Genomic DNA, 19,212 nt, shown 5'->3' with positions numbered 1-19,212 from the left:
TAGTTGGTGAGTCTTTGTATTGAGCGGTTGTGTCATTGTTCGTTTCTTTGGTGAGCGAGTAAAAACCAAAGAGTCGTTGTTGGTGAGCGAGTGAAAAACCAATTTTGTGCGTTATTGGTGAGCGTGTCAAAACCAACCCTTGTTCGTTGTTGGTGAGCGAGTGAAAACCAAACTTGTAAACGTTGGTGGTGAACGAGGAAAACCACAAAGGTTGTACTCAACTCAAACTACAAAGAGCTTAAAGAGATAACCTCCTTGCAACCCAAGGGGACTGGATTAGGATACCACATTGGTTCCGAATCCGTATAAAAATTCGGTGTCATTTATTTTATTGCTCATATATTATATTCGCACCCTTACTATTTGTTGTGGTTTATACTTGTGCAAATCGAAGGACTAATAATTTTGTACAAATTTTGTCTTCTATCGGTCGACCGGCACCAAACAAAAAGAGTCGACTAGATTTTTTTAACAGTGTGCTACAATTCACCCCTCCCCCTCTTGTACTTTCAGGATGTAATCTGTTTCACCCATGTCCTTCATTTCAAAATTGAGGGACAACTAACTCTTTATATTGTTTACAAAATTAAGGCTATTTCCAGCTAATAGTATATCATCCACATAAAGGGATAACATTACAAAAGCACTTTCAGTCTGCTTCACATAAACTCAATGGTCTTCATCAATCATATTAAAGTCATAAGACGTAATAGCTCGATGAAATCTCAAGTATCACTGCCTAGATGATTGTTTAAGTCCATAAATGGACCTTTTGAGTTTGCAAACTTTGTGCTTTTGACCATTTTGGATGAAACCTAATGGTTGTTCCATAAAAATTTCTTCATCTAGTTCTCCATTGAGAAAGTGTCTTTACTTCCATTTGATGTAACTCCAAGTTCATGCTTGCAACTATAGCTAGAATTAGTCTAATAGAGCTGAATATCACAACTGGAGAGAAGGTATTTTCATAATCAATACCCTCTTGTTGTGTGTACCCCTTTGCCACTAAACAGGGTTTGTAGCGTTTAATAGAGCCATCCGCCTTTCTTTTAATTTTGAGAACCCAATTGCTCCCAATTGCCTTTCGACTTAGTGGAAGATCAACCAAATCCCAAACATGGTTTGTCCTCATGGACTCCATTTCCTGTTCCATTGCTTTCATCCACTTATCCTTAGTAGGGCCTGAAAGGGCCTCTTGAACTAAATTAAGCTCTTCATCATCTTGGGGAGTAATAATTAATGCTTCCCCTTCGATCTGAAAATGACATCGGGGAATAGTTCCTCATGTACTCTTGTGTAATTGTGTCTCTTGGGGAATATAATTTTCCCACTTAGATCAGCAGGAGAAGGTACAACTTCTTGTTCCTCACTTCTTTGGTCTTGAAGATTCTCTTATTGATCCACAACTTCATAAACTGACACAGTTCTATCAATATCACCCTTACAAGGAAATTCTGTCTCTATAAATGTAGCATCTCGTGACTCAAGTTCTGTTATGCTTCTATCTTCATTTTCTCCTATGAAGATATAGCCCTTTGATTTCTTTGAATAGTCAATGAAGATGCATTTCTTTCCCCTTGGGCCCAACTTCCCATATATATATGAGAACAATCATGCATGTATGCTGCAGACCCCTGAGGTCACAATACATTTAAGGCAGGTTTTCTACCTGTCCATAATTCATAGGGTGTGGAAGCAACAGATTTAGAGGGCACACGGTTAAGCACAAAAGCTGCAGACATCAATGCATCTTCCTAAAAGGAAATTAGCAAGTTAGCCTGCGGCATCATAGACCTAACCATTTCAAGCAAAGTTCTATTTCTTCGCTCGGCTACTCCATTTTGTTAAGGAGTGTATGGAATTGTTAGCTGTCTTACAATTCCTTTTTCATCACATAGATCCTTAAATTGATCTGATAAATACTCACGTCCACGGTCAGTTCTTAATGTTTTATTCTCAAGTTTAATTGATTCTCAACCAAATTCATAAATTGTCTACAACATTCCAATGCTTTTGACTTATGGGAGATCAAATAAACATGACCATAACAAGTATAATCATCTATGAATGTAATGAAATATGAGGCTCCATGACTTGCCCTCACACTCATAGGACCACATATATCAGAATGAATGAGTTGCAATGGAAACTCAACTCTGGTTCCCTTTCCAAATGGTTTTCTAGTTGTTTTTCCTGCTAGACAGTGTTCACAAACTGGCATTTCAATTTTAGCTAAGGACCCTAACAATCCTTCTTTTGCCAATCTATTCATTCTTTCAAGACCTATATGTCCAAGTCTAGTATGCCAAGTATTTACATCTAAAATATGGGTTGTTGTTAAAGCAAAACAACCATGATTATTAGATATATAATTAAAACCACAAATTGTGTCCAACACAATAAAACCATCAGATAAATAACCAGAACCATAATAATTATTGCCATGAACAATGTCAACAGAGTTATTATGAAAATTTAAACTGAAATCTAATTTAAGAAGAGAAACAACTGAAACTAAGTTCCGCCGAATGTCTGGAACATATAAGACATCATGTAGAAGTAGGGTTCGACCGCCACGCAAGTTTAGTTTGCATGTACCAATCCCTTTTACTTCAACTGAAGCATTATTTCCTACATAAAGTCATCTCGTTTCGAAGGGTAGCCGGTACTCAACAAATGATCCTCCGTCTCGAAGCCAGTGGTCTATGGCACCTGAGTCTACAGTCCACAAAAAATTAGCTTCAGCCGTTAATGCTGTACTAGAAACATAAACAGATTGAGAATTTTCAGTATATGGTGTTACCTTATGCTGCTCAGGGCAATCGCGCGCAAAATGACCCATCTTGTGGTAGGAATAACACTCCTCTTTGGTTATATCAACCTTTTTATTACCATGCTTTCCTCTCTTCTTAAATTGAGGGTTACCCTTCTGATTTGGCTTACCAGATCCCTTCTTCTTCCAAGGTTTCTTGTTCGGGTTCTTTTGCTAAGGATTAGAAGTCCTAGTATATTCAGCTAGAAAAGCTTGTTCAGTTGTTTTAGAGGCGTCACGACGCTCATCTTCAAGAACAAGATGGTGTTCAATGTCTTCAAGAGAATTGATACTTTCATTGTGGGTCATATGAACTTTCATATATTCCCAACTAGCAGGAAGAGATCTAATAACATGTTTGACATATGCTGTCATCGAAAGAGGTGTCAAACCAGTCAACCTAATTTTAGCTCTCTTATCATGTTTGACATATCTCTTAAGTGCTTTGTCTTTCCATCGATGTGTTAAGGCGCAATCTATAGGTGTCAAACTTTATGGTCAAATTTCTAAGTTGAATTTTAGGTGCCACCAAATTGTATCTTTCACTGCTATTCAATTGTTGAATGATTGTCTTTGATGCCATAAAATTTCTAAGCACATAAAAAGTAACATATGCGAGCATATATATATATATTTTTCTTCCATCTTGGTTTGATGTTCAAAAGTCTCTTTGTCTTACTTTCATCACATATAACCTGCATACCAATATTTTCCACTATGAGACGGCTAATAATAACATTAATAATAATAATAATAATAATAATAACATAATAATAATAATAATAATAATAATAATAATAATAATAATAATAATAATAATAATAATAATAATAATAATAATCAATAATAATAATACCAATAATAATAATAATAATAATAATAATAATAATAATAATAATAATAATAATAATAATAATAATAATAATAATAATAATTAAAATAATAATAATAATAATAATAATAATAATAATAATAATATGTAAGCATATATATATATATATATATATATAATAATAATAATAATAATAATAATAATAATAATAATAATAATAATAATAATAATAATAATAATAAAATAATAATAATTTAATCTAATAATAATAATCATAATAATAATAATAATTAAGCATAATAATATTTTCTAGATAATAATAATAATAATAATAATAATAATAATAATAATAATAATAATAATAATAATAGTAGTTCTAAATGAGCAAGTTGTCTACCAATTTAGAAGTCCCACTCGGAAATAAATCATGTCATTATTTTCATAAAAGTGACATAAACTATATTCATGAACATTGCACTTTGTTATTTTAAAATTAAACACGTTCATGAACCCATTTTTACCCAAAAAAAAACATTATCATGATTTTTTTCTTCTTCTTTCAAAACAAAAAATTAAAGAGTTTTGAGTTCATGACATGCGCCAAATACATCAAAACAAAGCTCATAAGATAAACTTTCAAAATGATATGTATAACACCCAAAACTACTTCTGGATGCACACTATCACATGCTATAATGTTTGGATGCACACTATCACATGCTATAATGTTTTTCTAGAAATCTGAAATTTTTCCAAAAATTTCTACCTATTTGAGCAGTCAACTTCTGAAGCTCATATCTCCTTCATTCAGTAACGGAATTTTACGAAAAATATATCGCTGGACAGCTATTGAAGATATCTTTCCATTAATATAAAGTTAGTTCACTGTGGAATTTTATACAAGGAGATAACTTAGCAGAAAGTCATTATGTTTATCATAGTTTTCAAAAAAAATATTTGAAATGCAGTTTTTTTTTTTTTTTTTTTTAAATAGAAAAAAAATCCGTTTTTCACTAAACATTAATCATGCAATGGTGAAAGATAAACACATCTAACCATGATGCTTCTGATACCAATGAAGGAATTGAACTCGGAGATTTATGCGGAATAATACATACCTTCTTCTCTAAGATTGATGTGTGTTACTATACCACCAACTGCCAAACGGTTTCTTACAAGATCACTTGTGGAGTCTTGTAAATTGTTCACGACAATCACACTCTATTCCAAAGGATGTCTTCTCTCTTCTTTTTTTGCGGTGTCTAGAGAATGACTAAAACACTCCCTTTTATAGGTAAGAAAATATGATCTTCTAACTCCTTCATTCAAGAGATACATTCTCTCAATGTGACATAACTCCAATTCCATTAAGAGTTTCATAACTCTTGTTCTTTGACTACATGGAGTTACGTGGTGGAGTTATAACGTAACTTCATGAATGAAGATAAGTTTTGTTCATCCCATAGTTGGTGTACCGATTCTAACACAAACGTTCCCTGTAATCCATTGCATCTGCAGCTAGTAAACTAATAGCTATTGAAAAAGCTACTCAAGAACAATTGAGAACTAGTACAGCTAGGGTGAAAGTAGAACTTGATTTGCTTGACAAAAGACCAAATCGCGTTAGAGGTTATTATGTTGATGAACAATCTGGGCAGATTTTGGAATCATATCAAGAACTTGTTTATGACAATCTTCCTTTATTTTATTCATGCTGTAACCATCAAGGCCATGAGGAAAAAAATTATCGAATTTATTGGGATAAAATAATGGTAAAGAGAAGAAACAAAATTCGGAGGAAGATTCTAGAGTCGAAAATACCAAAAGGACTTGAGAACTAGTTTTGATGAAAAAGGGAGGGTTGTAGATAATTCAAATAATAGCAATGGTGATGCTTTGGTGGTGATGCACATTTGAAGATGATGAAATCAAAAGAATTGCACTCACAGCTGAAAGAGTTGTACAGAGTCGTTAAGTTAGTTACATTAGTGAAGAATATAGCTGAAGGTTTTACTTTTACAGTTTAGTCCATCGAGTTTAGTTTAATAGTTTTTAATATGTCAAGTGGCCCCTCCTAAGTTGTCATAGACACCACATAGGCCCATATGAATCAGTTATGCTCTTTTGGAAGTTAGTGAGCTAGGAATTATATAGTACTGTACTCTTCTATTGCTTTATCATCAATGAGAATTATCCCTTTAGTTTTTAGCTGCAGTTTCTCTGTTTTTCAGCTTTAGCTTTCTTTTTTCTTGTACTCGTAATTCCTTTTCTGCATTAGTGGTATCAGAGCACTATCTTGGATCTGTGGATCCATGGCATCTGATTTTGTAGAGCTCCTTAGCTTGCTGCAAAAAATATCCAATGACATGGTGAGTTCAACAACAGATAAGATCAAATGGAGGATAAACAAGAACAAGCTAAACACAGTCATAGACAAGTACTACTGAAGCTTAAGGATGCCATCAATGGAGGAAACATGGTGGAAAGGGATAAGAATCTAATAATTCTAGCTTCTGATACACCATTGAGCTTGGGAGGTTATGTCACACCAACCCTCACTGCTAGATCTAGATGTAGCTCAGGTATAACTCGACCACCTGGTTTACTTGGAGTAAATTCCTCTAAAAACCCTATTCAAACTCTTGCTAGTGCAACATTGCAAACTTCTTCCTACCCTTCCCAGTATTCACAAGGAATTTCCATGATGAATAACTTAAATCAGTCTCAATCAGTCCCTATTTTCTCACTACTAGCATCACAATAACCATCAAACCCTATTCCCATATTTCAACCCCAAGGTTTTTGTTAAGAATTAAACGAGTGATGCAGTGGAATCGATTAGGATAAACCAATACAAGAACAATAATGCAAGAAACCAATAAATATAATGAACACAAGATTTACGTGAAAACCCAAGACGGGAAAAAACTACAGGGCACGAAGCGCAGAGAAATCAACTATAAAGTGAGGAGTACAAAACGATATCAACAGGGTGTTGAAGCACAACGAGATCAAAGAAAATGAAAGATTACAATCTCTCAATGAAAACTCTCTCTAACATAGGTATGGAATATAGTCTTGTGTGTAGTCTTGATAGTCTTGATAGTTGTTCTCCTTTTTCTTTACGTTTTGGCCGAAAATCTCCTTTAAATAGGGGTTGAAGACGTTCAAAATCCCAGTTGGAATGGGACAATTATCGAATCCCAGTTCGAATGGGACAATTTCGATAAACCCTTTTGGGACATATTCTAACAATCTCCACCTTGGACCAAAATACATCAACATCAACACTCGTCACCCCTTAAAGCCTTGAAGGGCAATTTAAGCATGAAGAACACCAACTAAGTCTAAGCACTACTTAACTTAGTAATAGCAAGCGACTTGGTTAACATATCTCAGGGATTCTCGACGTGTGAACTTTTTTTTTACCATAATCTCCCCGCAAAGCAATAGTATCTCTGATAAAGTGGTATTTAACGCTAATATGCTTGGTCTTCGAGTGATGAGAATCGGCCTTGGTAAGATGAATAGCACTCTGGCTATCAGAAATTACAACGGTAGTACCCTGTTGAACACCAAGATCCATAAGAAGACCTCGCAACCATGTAGCTTCTTTAACACCTTCACTTGCAGCAATATACTCAGCTTCGGTAGTAGAAAAGGCTGCAATAGACTATACTTGTGCTTTCCAAGAGATAGCACCAGAGCACAGTGAAAAAATGTAATCAGAAATAGACCTCCTACGATCGAGATCACCACTATTATCAGAATCAACGAACCCAACAACATCATAAGACTATGCCTTGGCTCCATCAAAAACCAAACCAATATCAACGGACCCTTTCATATAATGAAGAATCCACCTCACGACATTCCAATGATCTTTTCCAGGATTATGCATATATCGGCTTACCATGCTTACAACAAAAGCTAAATCAGGTCTAGTGCAAACCATAGCATACATAAGGCTACCAGCAACACTAGCATACGGGATAGTAGACATCCTCTCAGTGTCCTCATCGGACTTAGGACAAGAGTCAGCAGACAGTTTGAAATGAGTAGCAAATGGAGTAGAAACAGATTTACAATCAAACATATTTAACCTATCGAGGACTTTCTCAAAATACTTCCTCTAAGACAGGAAAGCTTCCCAGCTTTTCGATCTCTGTGAATCGCCATACCTAGAATCTTCTTAGCTGCACCAAGGTCCTTCATCTCAAACTCATAATTAAGTTGAGATTTTAACTTGTTGATCAAAGACTTGTCTATAGAAGCAATCAACATATCATCAACATATAACAACAAGTAAACAAAGGAACCACCAGAAAACTGTTGAAAATATACACAATTATCATTCTTACTACGTGTGTAGTCTTGCCCAATCATAAAGGAATCAAACCTTTTGTACTACTGTCTTGGAGCTTGTTTAAGGCCATAAAGATATCTTTTCAACCAACAAACAAATTGCTCTTTGCTAGGAACAACAAAACCCTCGGGTTGCTTCATATAAATTTCTTCTTCTAACTCTCTATGAAGAAACGCAGTTTTAACATCAAGTTGCTCCAACTCTAAGTCAAAAAGAGCAACAATAGCAAGTAATACTCTAACGGAGGTATGACGAACAACAGGAGAGAAAACTTCATTAAAGTCAATACCTTCCTTTTGGTGGCAACCATGAACTACTAAGCGAGCTTTCCATCTTGCTTTTTCAAACCCGGGAATACCATCTTTTAGTTTGTAGATCCATTTTACAATCAATGGACGACGGCCTTTGGGTAGCTCACATAACTCCCATGTATTATTTTTGTGCAAGCTTTCCATCTATTCTTGCATAGCCACTAACCCATTTGAGGAATTAGGACAAGAAATTGCCTCAGAATAAGTAGAAGGATCAACTCCTTCAGGAATTTCTTGTGCAACTGCAAGAGCATAAGCAATAAGCCCATCATAATCAGTGTCAGCATATCAAGCGGGCTTCTTTATAACTCATCTCGGTCTATCACAAGCAATAACATGATCATCCTCCACTTATGGCTCGACGGGACGTGTGGTACTAGTACTTGGCTCATCAACAGGAGCCTCCTCGCTAGCCTGAGGAACTGTAGAAAAAATAGGGCCAACTTTGTGAGCTTCATGGCTTACTTCTACCTCCACCTTCTCACTGGCATCTTTCATATCATCATTACCCGTAGAGGAAACAACAGACTCTTTCCCAGAAGATAACATAACGGCCTCATTAAAAGTTACATCCCGACTCTGAATAATTTTCTTCGAGCTATGGCACCACAAACGATATCTTTTAGACTCAAAAGCATAACCAAGAAACATGCACTTAACAGCCCTGGGGGCTAGCTTCCCATCATTAACATGAGCAAAAACAGTGCATCCAAAGACTCTAAGAATAGAGTAGTCAACGGGATTACCTAACCAAACTTCTTCGGGAATTTTAAAGTCAATAGATAAATGTAGAGACAAATTGACAAGGTAACAAGCCTTAGAAACAGCTTCGGCCCAGAAATTACGGCAGTGCTATAAACCAGCATTTGAGAGCATACAACGAGCTCTCTCAAGTAGTGTTCTGTTTATATATTCTGCAACTCCGTTCTGCAGGGGCTTATGAATGAGAGCCTTATGTCTAGCAATACCATAAATAGTGCAGAACTTATTAAACTCATTACTACATAACTCCAAACCATTATCAGTCCTAAGCTTCTTAATTTTTCGGCCAGTCTGGTTCTCAACAAGGGCTTTGAATTTCTTGAAATAGGGAAACACTTCACTTTTCTGTCTTAGGAAATAAACCCAGACCTTACGAGAAAAATCATCAATGAAAGTCAACATGTAGCGTTTTCCTCCAAGGGAAGAAACTTGGAGGGACCCCATAAATCCGAATGAATATAATCAAGAATGCCCTGTGTACGGTATTTTGCTATGGAAAACTAACTCTCTTCTGTTTCCCAAAAACGCAATGATCACAAAAGTCAAGTTTACCCGTACCAGCTTTACCAAGAAGACCTCTTTTGCTCAGAATGGTCATACCTTTCTCACTCATATGGCCCAGACGTATATGCCATAAATAGGTGAGATCATCGTCGGATAATGAAGTAGAAACTGCTACAGACCCCGTCACAATTGAACCCTGCATGCAATAGAGAGTCCCACATCTTGTTCCTTTCATTAAGACCAGAGCACCTTTTGAAACCTTGAGAACTCTACCTTCAGCTGAATATTTACATCTAAGAGACTCAAGAGTACCTAAAGAAATAAGGTTTCATTTCAAGTCAGGAACATGACGAACATTGGTCAAGGTCCTGATAACACCATCATGGGTCCTAATTTTTACAGTACCAATCCCAACAACGTTGCATTGGGCATCATTCTTCATTAGGACAACACCACAAGCTTTCTTATATGTTGAAAACTAGTCCTTACGAGGACACACGTGGTATGTACATCCAGAATCAAAAACCCATTCAGAAGAGTTTTTCTTATCAACAGAGATAGCCATCAAAACATCACCTTCGGAATCACTTTCAACAACTCCTGCCTCAGCGGCTTTCTGCAGCATTTTGTCATTTTCTTCTCTCTCTACTTTATTCTTTAGTTTATGACAATCACCAACTAAGTGGTTTGTCTTCCTGCAGTATTTGCAGAATTTATCATTGTTGAATTTACGGCCTCTAGACTTGGACCTAAAATTCTTTCTCTTACTCCCTCTATCATGGGATCTTTCTCTAATAGACAAATCTTGTCCTTTGTCTTCAGAACGCACTTCAAAAATAAATTTTTCTTTGGACAACAAATCAAATTTGACATCCTCATAACTCAATGTTTCATTACCACCATATATCATGATTTCTTTAAAGTGATTTTACATAAAGGGTAGGGAGACCACCAATGATATTGCTTTATCCTCATCTTCGATCTTAACATCTAAATTTTCTAGGTCAAGAATAACAGAGTTGAACTCATCAAGATGATTTTGAATAGGGGTACCTTCAGCCATAGAGAATGTGTATAACCGTTCGTTCAAATGAATTTTATTTGCGATACTTTTTGTCATGTAGAGACACTCTAACTTCAACTAGAGACCTGCAGTCGTAGTCTCATGAATAACCTCGTGAGGAACCGTTTTAGATAGACATAGTTGGATATTTGAAAGAGCATTTTCACCCAATTCCTCCTATTGATCATCTGTCATAGACTCAAGTTTCCTGAATTTCCCAAGAAGAGCCTTCTTTAATCCGTTCTTGGCGAGAATGACTTGCATCTGAACTTTCCAGATACTGAAGCTTATCTTGCCGTCAAACTTCTCGATATCAAACTTGGTTACAATAGACATCCTGGGTCTTGAACGCGCTGATACCACTTATTAAGAATTAAACGAGTGATGCAGTGGAACCGATTAGGATGCACCAACACAAGAACAATAATGCAAGAAAGCAATAAATGTAATGAACATAAGATTTATGTGGAAACCCAAAATGGAAAAAACCACATGGCGCGAAACGAGCAGAGAAATCAACTATAAGGTATGGAGTACAAAAAGATCTCAACAGGGTGTCGAAGAACAACGATATCAAAGGAAACGAAATATTATAATCTCTCAATGAAAATTCTCTCTAACCTAAGTGTGGAATATAGTCTTGTGTGTAGTCTTGATAGTTGTTCCAATTTTTCTTGAAGATCTAGCTGAAAATCTCCTTTAAATAGGGGTTGAAGACATTCAAAATCCCAATTGAAATGGACAACACAGTCGAATCCTAGTTGGAATAGGACAATTATCGAATCTCAGTTAGAATGGGACAATTTTGATAAACCCTTTTGGGACATATTCTAACAGTTTTTCTAGCCCAATGATCCAGAACTCACAATACCTATCCACCCAATTTACCTCATATCATATTCCATCCTTATTTGGATCTGGTGTACCATTCTACTCCAACCAGAACAATCATTACACAAACACTTATGGATTCCAGTACGAACAACAACCTACTCATATTCCTCCTCCCCTATACCACCAAGAACTATATACACAAAACCCCTTCATTAACCAAGAACCACCACATAATATCCAGAACCAAATACCACAGCACAATACTAATTTCTCCCTTCCCATTCCAGCCTTTACAAAATGCACTAAGATTGAATTTCTTAAAATTTTCTGGTGAAGATCTGAGAACCTGGTTATATAAGGAAGAGCAATTTTTCTCTATGGAAGATATATCAATACATCAGATGTTAAAATTGGTAGCAATACACTTTGATGGTGATGCTATACAACGTCATCAAGGGTATATAAGGAGCATATCTCACTTGCCTTTTCCCACTTGGGAAGAGTATGTTTATGCTCTAGCTGATAGGTCTGGAGCTGAGTACGCTGACCCTATGACAGAATTGATGAGAATCACATACAGTGGCACAGTAAAGGATTATTAATCAGCTTTTGATAGTATTAATATAGAGTATGCCATTAGTATATTCTTAAATAACCTCAAACCTGAACTTAGTGATATTGTAAGAATTGGTAACCCTTGTAATTTACCCCAAGCTTATTATCTTTCCAAATTGCATGAGTCCAAATTTGCAGCACAAAGTAAAGCAGGGGAAATTATGCAGGATCTAACTACCATCAGTCTAGAGGAGGAACTGTCTTTAGTTCTAACTCAAGTTACAAGAGTGGTGGAAGTGGATTCAAGAAACCTCCCACTACTATGTTTGATAATCATAGAAGGAAAATATTAACATCTATTGAGATGGATGAAAAAAGATCTGAGTGTCTTTGCTTCTATTGTGATGAGAAGTACACTCCAAGACAGAAATGTAAGGCCAAAAGGAAACTGTTCTCTCTTGAGCTAGAGGATAATAGAGATCCAATTGATGAGGAAGTAGGAGGGGAAGAAGTACTGGAAATGGAAGAAACAAGTGAAGAAGGAACTGAAGTCTTGGAAAGTTGTGGCATTTCTTTGTAGGCTCTGAATGGTACTATGGGTTACAGAACCATGAGACTCAAGGGATTTAGTGAATAGAAACCCATTGAATTTTTCATTGACCCTAGCTCAACCCATAATTTCATTGATGAAGATGCTGCTAAGAGGTTCGGTTGTGAAATTGTGCAAATCAAACCGCATCTTGTTCAAGTGGCTAATGGAAGAGAAATACCAACTGGCAGGTTGTGCAAGGGGTTCAAATGTCTCATGCAAGGGGATGTGTTTTAGGATGACTTTCTTATATTTCCTATAGGTAAGAGTGACATGTTGTAGGGAATACAGTGCATAAGCCCACTAGAGGATATTAAATTCAACTTAAGGAAATTGATAATGGAGTTTGAATACTAAGGGAAGATAATTGCATTATAAGGGAGACAACCTAAGTTCCAAACAGTTGATGCTAAGTCTATAAGAAAAATGTTTGTAATTCATTTTCAGTTCCTCATGATCAAGACAAGAGTGGAGACAGTGAACCAGTGGAAGTAGGTCAGCTGTTAGAAGAGTATAAGGAAATCTTTGGAGAACCAAAAAGACTACCTCCTCCAAGAGGTGTCTTTGACCATCACATTCCTGTCTTGGATGGTGCTCCTCCAGTTAATTCTAGGCCTTATAGGTACTCCCCAACTCAAAAGGATGTCATAAAGATGATGGTGCATGAAATGTCGGCTGAAAGAATAATCTAATACAATTCTAGTCCATAAGCTTCTCATGTGGTTCTAGTAAGCAAGAAAGATGGTACATGGAGATTTTGTGTGGATTATAGAACCTTGAATAACGTAACAATGAAGGATAAATTTCCCATTCCAATTATAGATGAACTATTGGATGAATTGGGAGGTTCTCAAATCTACTCCAAGATAGATTTGAGGGCCGGATATTACTAGATAAGAATGGCATCAACTTACATACCAAAAACTGCCTTCAAAACACATTTAGGTTGAGTACTCGGTTATGCCTTTTGGGCTAACCAAGGCCCCTTCAAGTTTCCAAAGCCTTATGAATCACATTTTTCAAGATCACCTCAGAAAATTTATTCTGGTTTTCTTTGATGATATCTTAATATATAGCAAAAACATGGAAGAGCAATTAACTCATCTCAAAATTACCTATGATATGTTAGTTCACAACCAACTTCTAGCTAAGAGGAGTAAGTGTGTGTTGCTATTAGGAGAGTAGAATATTTGGGTAATTATATATCAGCAGAAGGAGTTGCTACTGACCTAAAAAAGATTAACGTCATACAAGGGTGGCTACTGCTTGTTTTCCTTAAGCAATTAAGAGGCTTTTTTCAATTAGTTGGTAATTATAGGAGGTTTATTAAGGGTTATGGGGTCATTAGCAAACCTCTTACTGAACTACTCAAGAAAGATGGCTATATTTGGAATCCAAAGGCAACAGAAGCTTTTGATAAACTGAAAAGAGCACTCACAATCGCACCAAACATCGATTCTTCCCGTTTTTTCGCCGCTTTGTGAGCGAGACTGATGTATGCAATCTAGGAGTGGGAGCAATGTTGATGCAAAGAGGACAACCATTGGAATTTTATAGTAAAGGACTATCAATCCAAAACCAATCTTTACCAATTTATGACAAGGAACTTCTAGCAGTGGTGATGGCTATTGGGAAATGGTCTCATTACTTGAGAGGAAGAGCCTTTGTGGTCAAGACTGACCAAAAGGCACTTAAATTCCTTCTGGAGCAAAAGTTGCATATAAGAACACAACTTAAATGGATCACAAATCTAATGCAATATGATTTATGTGTTGAATACAAAAAGGGGAAAGAGAATAAGGCAGTTGATGCTTTATCTAGGATGCCATTATCAAAATTTACTATTATGACACTGTCTACTACGAAAACCAACATGTTGGACATGATTATGCAAATTTAGGACTAAGATATGGAGTTGAATGAGCAAACTCATGAAATCAAGGCAGGAAAGTGTGATAATAGAGGGTATAATTTCATCCATGAACAATTGAGGAAGAATGAGAAATTGGTAATGGCCTTAATGATCAGCTGAAGAGAGAACTTACACAGTTGTGGAATGACTCTCTTATGAGAGGTCATTGTGGCATTAATCATACCTACAGGAAATTGGCTACTTTGTTCTATTGGAAGGAATTGAAGAATGATGTGCAAAAACATGTCAGGGGCTGTGATATATGCTAGAGACACAAATATGACAACTCTCCTTATCCAGGATTGATACAACCCTTGCAAATTCCAGCAACTGCTTAGGGAAGCGTTAATATGGATTTCCAAAATCAAAAGGGAAAACTGTCATATGGGTGGTTGTGGACAGACTAACAAAATATGCTCATTTTGCATGTTTATCTCACCCTTATTCTGCTACAGAAGTGGCTAAGGTATTCATAGAGAACATTTATAATTGCCACGACATGCCTGAAGACATAGTGAGTGATAGGGATCCTATCTTTACAACCAAAATACAGCAAGAGTTATTTGGAATATTGGGGGTTACACTGAACATATCTACTGCCTACCATCCCCAGACAGTAGACAGACAGAAGTAGTGAACATATGTATAGAAACATATCTGAAGTGCTTTTGTTCTGACTCTCAGCATGATAGGTTTTCTTACTTATCTACTGCAGAATGGTGGTACAACGCCACTTTCCATAATTCTATTCAAACAACACCTTATGAGGCACTATATAGGCAACCACCTCCTTTACATTTTCCCTATGTAGCTGGAGAATCTACCATCGAAGAAGTAGATAGGAGTTTACTAACGAATTTAAGATCCAACTAATGTAGTACCATCTCCAGAGAGCCCAACAAAGAATGAAAGGACAAGCCAACAAACATAGAGCAGACATGACATTTGAGAAGGGAGATTGGGTTTATTTGAAAATACAGCCTTATAGGCAAGTAACCCTATCTGGAGGAAATTTTACTAAACCATCTACTAAGTACTGTGGTCCATACCAAATCTTACAAAAAGTTGGTCCTGTAGCCTACAGGTTGTCACTTCCTGAACAACTTTTTCTGCATCCTACCTTTCATGTATCTCAACTAAAACCTTGTCACAAAATGCCCACAACCATCTCTCATCCACCTATTATTTCACTCTCAAGTCCCTACTGTCCTCAACCCCTCAAAATTCTGGAAATTAGAATGATTTGAAGTGGCAACAAGGCAGTTGCTCTATAAAAATACAATGGGACTAGTTGTGAATAGAACAATCAACATGGGAAGATTTTCAAGCATTACTGGTTAGGTTTCCATCTTTTGTTCCTTGAGGAAAAGGAAGTTCTTAAGGGGGAAGGAATGATACGCATTTGAAGATGATGAAATCAAAAGAATTGTACCCACAACTGAAAGAGTTGTACAGGGTTGTTAAGTTAGTTACATTGTGAAGAATATAACTGAAGGTTTTACTTTTACAGTTTAGTCCATCGAGTTTAGTTTAATAGTTTTTAATATGTCAAGTAGCCCCTCCTAAGTGGTCATAGACACCACATAGGCCCATATGAATTAGTTATGCTATTTTGAAAGTTAGTGAGCTAGGAATTATATAGTACTGTGTTGTTCTATTTCTTTATCATTAATGAGAATTATCCCTTTAGTTTTTAGCTGTAGTTTCTCTGTTTTTCAGCTGTAGCTCTTTTTTTTTTCTTGTACTCGTAATTCCTTTTCTACATCAGGTGTCTGGGAATTTGTTGAATGAAAGAAGAAAGGCAAAAGACAAGGATGAGTAGGGGATGCCTTCAGATGATAGACATATTGGGCAACATGAGAACATAGATGCTACAAAGGCACAAGCTGATGGACAAAATAATGCACCAAAGAGTGTATCATCCAATGTCTAATCTGGGTAGCGACCAACTATTGGAAACGAAGATGCTATAGGTGATGTTGTTATTAACAAACATGGGTTGGAAGCTGCGAATTTAACAATTACTTTGGCATCACAGACCGCTATATTGGAATCGGTATAGCTATAGCAGCCCATTCTCTTAGTGGTAACGAAATTAGGAGGTTTTGGTTGGAAAGGTGCAAGAGGAGGTGCAACCGGCCAAAATCAACGAGCTGCCTAGTATTATGGGTACGGGTTTCATGGTTGGGAGTTCGACGATTTTCAAGCAGGCTATTGGATTTGAACAATACGAGAGATGATGTTGAAGGTGAGGGTTGGACAGTGGTCTCACACAAACAATCTGTCAGTCCTCAAGCCTTGCAATGAAGGATATTGTGTATCCCAACACTTCTTAGGCTCTTTCAGGTAGAGAGGAGCATCAATCTGGTTCGGATTGTCTTAAACGTCAAATTTCACATTCGGAATTGGCAAGCAATAACACGATGCTAACTTGGTTTGTCCAGTCCTCTTCTTGAAGCCATTGATAGTCACATTGAACACTTCGACATTTGAGATCCCTACTCAGCCTATTAAGTCATTTGGTGAGCAACATGATGACTCTGGGAAACAAGTAAATATGTCCAAAGGAATGACTAAGATGTGAATAAGATTGTGACCTCCACTCCAGCATATTCAAGCAAAAAGTTGAAAGGAAGAGTGACCAAAAAGGTGGTACGAGTGTGAAGAGTTGGATGGACATGACGGAGGAGGAGGAGTGGGTCTCATCCCCTCTAACACACAGCAAGTTGAGTCCAGTAGCCTTGCATTTATGCCTAGCCATGCCATGGTTCTTCTATCTTTAGTTGTGGGGAAGCTTATGGCTCAAACAAGTGCACCTTTGAATGTAAGTGTTTCGGGTGTCCATTTGAGTCCTACTAAAGTTCTTCATGCTTAGCCAGACGATATGGAAACTTTGAAGGATGCAGATAATCCTATTAAAAGGAAGCCTATTGGAATAGTGACCAAAAGGTACCCAGGAGCTTTAGTGGAAAATCCATTGGAAGATTTTGGTGATGATTTGGGCATAGACATATTTGATGAAGAAGATGAGAATGAAGTATTGGATGAATGCTTTGCTAAAGTGGCTAGAGTGGTTTCAAGACAAAAAAGACTCATTAAAGAAAGCATAGTTGGGATGGTAAAGTGTCTGAGGAGGTTTTTCCAATGCAACTACCAATGAGAGTGGCAATAGAAGGAGACAAGGTTCAACTACATTAACAAGGTCCAATAGATCCTAGAAGAATTGATGAAGTAGCAAGAGATTTTGGAGTGATTGGAGGAAGAAGACAAGGTGAACAATCAGATTTTTATCTGGCTACATCTCCTTGAAGATTTCACAATTTCAAAGAAACGAGGGCTTGATTCTTGCTTATTTAAGTTTTCCACTATTTAAGTATTATCATAAACTCTGTGATGATCATAGAATATTCAGAAAAGGCTCAAATATGCCATCGAATTATCGGAAATGGCTCATTTATGCCAGTCGTCAATAATTTGGCTCATTTATGCCATCGAACTATAGGAAATGACTCATTTATGCCATCGAACTATAGGAAATGGCTCATTTATGCCACTCATCAATAGTTTGACTCATTTATGCCATCGTTTGTTACCAAAATGACTCATTCATGCCATATTTCATTAAAGCTAGTTTTACAATACCATATATGACATGTGGTCTCCAACTAGATTATGGTTGTAGGTGGGCAGGGTGTATGGGTCAGATTTTTTCTTAATTTGATATTTAAAATTGGGGCAATGTTTAATTAAACAACGTAGACCTCTAATTGGAGGCCACATGTCATATCTTGTATTATAAAACCGGCGTTAATGAAAAATGGCATGGATGAGTCATTTTGGTAATGGGTAATGACATAAATGAGTCAAACTATTGATGAGTGGCATAAATGAGTCATTTCCTATAGTTAGATGGCATAAATGAGCTATTTCCTATAGTTTGATGGCATAAATGAGCCAAACTATTGACGAGTGGCATAAATGAGCCATTTCCGATAGTTCGATGGCATATTTGAGCCTTTTCCGTAGAATATTTAGTTCTTTCTTCTTTTTATTCTTTACACGCATTTTAATTAGTAGAGATTTTTTACGTCTCAATGGGAGTAGTAAGGTAAGGCCTAACCCCCTTGTTTGTACTTTTTCCTTTGAGTTTCGCTTTTATTATATAAAATAAAAACTAATCCTAGGCAACTTGTATAGTGAATTTGCTTGATAAAAAAATTGTTTCTCCATAAAGATATATATATATATATATATATATATATATATATATATATATATATATATCTCCTTGTCTTTTCTTCCCTCACATTCCTCTTGATCCCCTGAGGTAATAACTTTTGTTTTAGAAGGTAGACCTATCTGTGATAAAGCTTGACTGATTAGTCGAAATAATTTTAGGCAAGATGTGAATTTTTTGTATGCGGATGAGATCTGTGTGTGTTTATCCCGAAATTAGGTAATAAATTGAATTTGTAAATGAGTTATAGGATATGTGGATACTTTAATCTATTTTTGATTAATGAAGAACGTATAAGTGGATTCACTTATAAATGACTTAAATATATGTGAACCGGTATGCAAATAATTTGGATGAATGTGTTCGTGTTATGGGCTTGAGCCAAGATATGTGTGAGATACAGTGCAATATTGACTAATGTGCTTGAATGGAGTT

This window comes from Lycium ferocissimum, chromosome 5 (assembly GCF_029784015.1).
Source record: "Lycium ferocissimum isolate CSIRO_LF1 chromosome 5, AGI_CSIRO_Lferr_CH_V1, whole genome shotgun sequence".
Lineage (NCBI taxonomy): Eukaryota > Viridiplantae > Streptophyta > Magnoliopsida > Solanales > Solanaceae > Lycium > Lycium ferocissimum.
The sequence above is the reverse complement of the archived record's forward strand: the minus strand, read 5'-3'. Positions refer to the sequence as shown.